The sequence below is a fragment of the Phyllobates terribilis genome, unplaced genomic scaffold (assembly GCF_046119375.1).
Source record: "Phyllobates terribilis strain yellow unplaced genomic scaffold, ASM4611937v1 Scaffold_1__5_contigs__length_1240528914, whole genome shotgun sequence".
In the NCBI taxonomy this organism is placed as follows: domain Eukaryota; kingdom Metazoa; phylum Chordata; class Amphibia; order Anura; family Dendrobatidae; genus Phyllobates; species Phyllobates terribilis.
The window spans coordinates 213,734,480-213,741,637 of NW_027362761.1; positions in this window are offsets into that span (position 1 = coordinate 213,734,480).

Genomic DNA, 7,158 nt, shown 5'->3' on the forward strand with positions numbered 1-7,158 from the left:
TTAAGAGGGAGGGAGCGCGCGCGCGCGCGCCCTAAGCACAGTGGCCGGGAAGGAGCGCGCGCTGCCAGCAGAGCGGGAGGAGGACGCCGGGCTAGGAGCAGAGAGGTGAGGGGAACAGCGTCCCTGCCTAGCAGAGGGCAGGGACACCGGCGCTACAGTACCCCCCCCCTTTAGGCCCCCCCTTTTTTAGGCCAGACAGAAATTTAGCTAGGATAAGAGGGGCATGGATGTTCTCCCGGGGCTCCCACGTTCTCTCCTCAGGACCAAACCCCTTCCAATCTACTAGAAAAAAGGTCTTTCCTCTTACCCTTTTGGTGGCAAGAATGTTCTCTACCTCAAACTCGTCCTCAGCAGAAACCGGAGCAGGAGGCATACCTGTAGACTTGGAGAAAGAGTTAAGTACCACAGGTTTGAGGAGAGATACATGGAAGGAGTTAGGGATCCGCAAGTTAGAATCATAGAATCATAGAATCATAGAATGGTAGAGTTGGAAGGGACCTCCTGGGTCATCTGGTCCAACCCCCTGCTCAAAGCAGGATTCACTAGATCATCTCAGACAGATGTCTGTCCAGCCTCTGTTTGAAGACGTCCATTGAAGGGGAACTCACCACCTCTCGTGGCAGCCTGTTCCACTCATTAATCACCCTAACTGTCATAAAGTTGGCCGGGAGTTTCAATTTATAGGCCACCGGGTTGATCTGACTGATGACCTCCAGAGGACCGATGAACCGAGGCCCTAACTTGTAGGAAGGAATCTTGAGCCGGACATACTTGGACGAGAGCCAGACTTTATCCCCTGGACGGAATTGAGGAGGATCCAGACGTTTTTTGTCAGCATGTCTTTTCATACGCTCGGATGACAGAAGGAGTGCGGACCGGGTACTCTCCCATATGGAGGAAAATTTGTTAACAAGAGATTCCGCAGCCGGATTGTCCACCGAGGTGGAGACGGGAAACGGGATCCGAGGATGCTGACCGAAGACTACAAAAAACGGGGATTTGGAGGAGGATTCGCTCTCGTGATTGTTGTACGAGAATTCGGCCCATGGCAGGAGATCCACCCAGTCAGAATGGTGGACATTAACGAAGTGCCGGAGGTAACTGGTCAGGTTCTGATTGATCCGCTCCACTTGACCATTGGACTGTGGGTGGTAAGCGGAGGAGAAGTCCAGGGTGACGTCTAGCAATTTACAAGTGGCTCTCCAGAAACGAGAAGTGAACTGAACCCCACGATCCGACACGATGTGACGGGGCAGGCCATGAAGACGGAAGATGTGGTGGATAAAGTCTTTAGCCAGCTCGGGTGCAGACGGAAGGCCTGGCAGGGGAATAAAGTGAGCCATCTTGGAAAAGCGGTCAGCGACCACCCAAATGACCGTACAACCGGCAGAGACGGGGAGATCAGTTATGAAGTCCATAGCAATATGCTGCCAGGGGGCAGCAGGCACAGGAAGCGGAAGGAGGCGACCGGCTGGCAGGTGTCTCGGGACTTTGTTGCGGGCACAGGACACACAGGTAGAAACAAAGTCTATTACGTCCTTGTGCAGGGTAGGCCACCAGTAGTGCCGGGCAATAAGCTGGAGGGTCTTTTTCTGACCGGCGTGGCCAGCTAGTTTAGACGAATGGCCCCAGTGTAGGATCTTCTCCCGATCAGGTACTGAAACAAACGTCTTACCGGGAGGGAGACGATTTAGACTCAAGGGAGCCACCTGCATTTCTCTGGCGGGATCGATGATATGTTTAGGTTCTTCCTCGAGATCGGACACCAGAAAGGATCGGGACAAGGCGTCTGCTTTGACGTTTTTGTCAGCCGGGCGAAAATGAAGAACAAAATCAAAGCGAGCAAAAAACAAGGACCACCTGGCTTGGCGCGGGTTAAGTCTCTGGGCATGCTGGAGGTAAGCCAAGTTCTTGTGGTCAGTGTAAATTATTACCGGGTGAAGAGCCCCCTCGAGCAGGTAACGCCACTCCTCCAATGCCAGTTTGATGGCCAATAACTCTCGGTCTCCTATGGAATAATTGCGCTCTGAGGAGGAGAAGAGTTTAGAGAAGAAGCCACAAGTTACCATTCTCCCGGAAGATGATTTTTGAGTAAGTACCGCTCCGGCTCCAGAGGAGGAGGCGTCAACTTCCAGGAAGAACTGCTTGTTGCCATCTGGGCGATGCAGCACCGGGGCGGAAGAGAAGGCCTGTTTTAGGGAAAGAAAGGCTTCCTCTGCTTCGGGCGGCCACTCTTTGGGATTAGTACCTTTACGGGTGAGCGCGGAAATTGGGGCAGTCCGGGAAGAGAAGTGTGGTATGAAGAGGCGGTAGTAGTTGGCGAAGCCCAGGAATCGCTGAATGGCCTTCAACCCCTCCGGTCGAGGCCATTTCTCGATGGCAGACAGTTTCTCTGGATCCATTCGTAGGCCGATCTGAGAAATAATGTAGCCCAAAAACGGAAGCGAGGTCTGCTCAAAGAGGCACTTCTCGTATTTAGCGAAGAGATGATTCTGCCTGAGCCTGAGCAGGACCTGACGAACGTCCCTCCGGTGAGTCTGGAGATCCGGAGAGAAGACCAAGATGTCGTCCAGGTACACCACTACGCAGGAGTAGAGAAGGTCCCGGAAGATGTCATTGACCAACTCTTGAAAGACGGCAGGAGCGTTACAGAGACCAAAGGGCATTACCAGATATTCATAGTGGCCGTCCCGGGTGTTGAATGCCGTCTTCCATTCGTCCCCCTGACGGATACGAACCAGGTTGTACGCCCCACGGAGGTCCAGTTTGGTGAAGATTCTAGCCCCCCTCAGACGATCAAATAACTCCGGAATGAGCGGAAGGGGGTACTTATTCTTCACCGTGATCTGGTTAAGGCCTCTATAGTCTATACAGGGACGGAGAGAGCCGTCCTTCTTTTTGATGAAAAAGAAGCCTGCTCCCGCCGGGGAGGTAGATTTCCGGATGAATCCCCTGGCCAGATTCTCCTCAATATATTCAGACATCGACCGGGTCTCAGCAGCGGATAATGGATAAATACGCCCACGGGGAGGAGAAGTACCAGGTAACAGGTCGATAGGGCAGTCGTATGGTCTATGAGGGGGTAGTGTCTCTGCCTCATTTTTATTAAAGACATCAGCATAAGACCAATAAGGAATCGGAAGTCCAGGTAGATTAGCTGGGGTAGGAGAAGGATGGACGAGATGGACGGGAACCAGACAGGTCTTATGGCAGTCCTGTCCCCAGCGAAGGACTTCTCCGGTCTGCCAGTCAAGTACGGGTGCATGTCTCTGGAGCCAAGGTAGGCCTAGCAAGAGGGCGTGAGAGAGTCCAGGCAGAACATGAAAGGAGATACTCTCAGAATGCAGCATTCCCACCTGCAGAGTAATGGATTCGGTGATGAGTTGGATGGGGCGTGGTAAGAGACCCCCATCCACGGCAGCAACAGACAAGGGTACAGCCAGAGGTTTGGTGGGGATGCGGTATTTCTCTACCAGGGACTGTGAAATAAGATTTCCGGCTGCTCCAGAGTCAAGTTGGGCTAGTTCGAAATAACGGTTCTCCCTGCAGATGATTGAGACTGACAGCAGCAGAGATGGAGAGGATTTATTCTTGTCTAGGTCGACCTCTCTGAGCGAACCTAGACACAGGCGTTTCCCGACCTCTCCGGGCAGGCACGGATCCGGTGCTCCTTACTGCCACAGTAGAAGCAGCTCCCATCGGCACGGCGTAAGTCCTGACGGGTTTTGAGCATCTTGGTCTGGTCGACCTGCATAGGCTCAGGAGAGTGTACCTGGGTAGAGACGGAGGGAGTGACTGGTTTCTGAAAAGTAGGAGCTAGACGTGGTAACCTCCTCTCACGGGTAACCTCTTTGGCACGCTCCTGGAACCGTAGGTCAATCCGGGTGGCAAGAGTTATTAGGTCATCGAGAGTGGTAGGAATGTCCCGACCGGCAAGTTCATCTTTAATACGGCCGGACAGACCCTCCCAGAAGACTGATACCAGAGCATCGTTATCCCAGGCCAGCTCCGAGGCAAGGGTACGGAACCGTATGGCATATTGGCCCACGGTGAGACTTCCCTGACGGAGGCGTAGCAGTGATGATGCGGATGAGGTCTTCCGTCCGGGTTCGTCGAAGACTTTCCGGAAAGCCGTGAGAAAAGCAGGCAAGTTGGATACCAGGGGGTCTCCTCTCTCCCATAGAGGATTTAGCCAGGCCAGGGCCTCCCCGGTGAGATGGGACATGATGAATGCAATTTTGGCCCGGTCGGAGTTAAACTGGTAGGACAATAGTTCAAAATGCAGGGTGCACTGATTTATGAAGCCCCGAGCCTGGGCGGAGTCGCCTCCGAAGCGAGGAGGTGCAGAAAGCCGGGGTCCGGGGTAAGATACCATGGTATTAGTGGGCAGCGGGGTTGCCGGATTGCGAGTCATGGCACTGGCGGAGGTTGCTGGTGGAGCAGTCAGAGTGTCCAGGCGAGTATTGACATTCCGCAGGTGACCCAGGATGGACTCCTGTTGGGACCTTTGACGGGACAGTTCATGACACAGGTCCGAGAGCGAGGGAGCTTGGGTGCCACCGGGTTCCATGGCCCGAGCAAACTGTAACGGGTCTGGGAGGAGGAACCTCTGAGCTACTATACAAGGGGGCGGTCCTTGTAAGGGAGCGGGTGGCGACCAGGGAAGACGGGCAGGAAGTCACAGCAGGTGACCGGGACAGTCTCTGAGTGAACGGGCTGGAGATCACGGCAAGTGACCGGGGCAGTCTCTGAATGAACGGGCAGATGGTCACGGCAAGTGACCGGGGCAGTCTCTAGGTAAAGGGGTGGTACGACCTGTTGCGGCTGAAGATAGACGTGAGCTCCCAGGTGAGCAGGCGAGAGTCTCTGGATGAACGGGTGGTCACAGCATGTGACGGCGGAGCCTCCAGGAAGACCAACAGACAGGCGGCAGATGAGCGCTCCCAGGTGAGCGGGCAGAAGTCTCTGGACAGGCGGGTGGTCACAGCACGTGACGGCAGAGCCTCCAGGTAGGCTAGCAGACAGGTAGTAGATGTGTGCTCCCAGGTGAGCGGGCAAGCTGGTCCATAGACAGACTGTCAGGAGTTGGAAGGCAGACCGTCGGACCTCAGGCATGCAGGCAGGTAGCTGATGTGCGCTCCCAGATGAGCGGGCAGGCTGGTCCTTAGACAGACTGACAGGAGTAGTAAGGCAGACCGTCGGACCTCAGACTAGCAGGCAGGTAGCAGATAATCAGGCAGGAATCTGGCAGGTAACTGGCAGGTAACTGGCAACGGGACCTGAGGGCTGAAGCAGAGTAGTGAACAGTGCAACAACATTGCTCGGGCACCTCCATTTTGGAGGAGGTGACTTATATATGGTGAAGTCCTCCGGCCATTGGCCGGGGACTCCTTAGGACGGTGCGCGCGGCCCCTTTAAGAGGGAGGGAGCGCGCGCGCCCTAAGCACAGTGGCCGGGAAGGAGCGCGCGCTGCCAGCAGAGCGGGAGGAGGACGCCGGGCTAGGAGCAGAGAGGTGAGGGGAACAGCGTCCCTGCCTAGCAGAGGGCAGGGACGCCGGCGCTACATGGTCAAAATACTCACTTGCCTAATAATTGTACACACAATGTATATTTAGTGAAGGTAAAACGCAGTCTAAAGAGGGTGAACACTGCAGAACGGGGTAAAGTAGTCCCCATTAGGCATAACTATCAGGTTTGCATATATGCAATCGATTAACACTATAACTTCTAGACTTGGAGCAAGTGTTAGCAAGTACAGTAGTGTTCAAAATAATAGCAGTGTGTTTGAAAACGTGAGTTAAGCACAAAATATTTATACTAGTTTTTATTTTCATGCATTGGGAACAGTGCACACTGTTTCCTAATTCAAAATATGAAAAGAAATGTGTATAATTTTTAATTACTTTATAGAAAATAACAAAAAATGAACATTGGGCTGTTCTAAAAAATAGCAGTGTCTGCATTTGTCTTTACAAACTCACAATATGTATCTTTTTTTGAGGATTTAGCATTCGTGTGAATCACTAACCTAATAATTAGTTGTATAACCACAGTTTTTTAGAACTGCTTCACATCTATGTTGCATAGAGTCAACCAACTTCTGGCAGCTGTCAACTGTTATTCCAGCCCAGGATTCTTTGACTACATCCCACAATTTTTTGGCATTTGTTGGTTTCCTCAGAAACAGCATTTTTGATGACACCACACAAATGTTCTATCGGATTAAGGTCCGGGGATTGGGCTGGCCACTCCATAACGTCAATTTTGTTGGACTGGAACCAAGATTTTGCTCGTTTACTGGTGTGTTTAGGGTCGTTGTCTTGTTGAAACACCCAATATCAAGGGCATATCCTCTTCAGCGTAAGGCAACATGACCTCTTCAAGTATTTTAATATATGCAAACTGGTCCATGATCCCTGGTATGCGGTAAATACATCCGGCACCATAGTAAGAGAAACATGCCCGTATCATGATGCTTGCACCACCATGTTTCACTGTCTTCAGAGTGTACTGAGGCTTAAATGCAGAGTTTGGGGGTCGTCTGACAAAGTGTCTGTGGCCCTTGGACCCAAAAAGAACAATTTTACTTGCATCAGTCCACAAAATGTTTCTTCATTTCTCTTTAGACTAGTTGATGTGTTCTTTTGCAAATTGTATCCGCTAGAGTATGTCTTTTTTTTATCAGTGGGACTTTGCAGGGACTTCTTGCTAAGAGATTAGCTTTACACAGGCATCTTCTAACTATCACAATAACTCACAGGTGAGATGGTTTTTGATCATCCTGGAGCTGATCACTGGCTGAGCCTTTACTATTCTGACTATTCTTCGATCCATTTAAATGGTAGTCTGTTTTCTTTCACGTCTCTCTGGTTTTGCTTTCCATTTTAAAGCGTTGGAGATCATTTTAACTGAACAGCCTATGATTGGCTGCACTTCTTTATACGTTTTACCCTTTCCAATCAACTTTTTAATCAAAGTACGCTGTTCTTCTGAACAATGTCTCGAATGACCCATATTTCTCAGGCTTTCAAGGAGAAATGCATGTTTAACATGTGCTGGCTTTACCCTTAAATAAGGGCCACCTGATTCACACCTGTTTCTTCACAGAATGATTGACCTCACTAATTGAACTCCACACTGCTATTATTTTGAGCACAC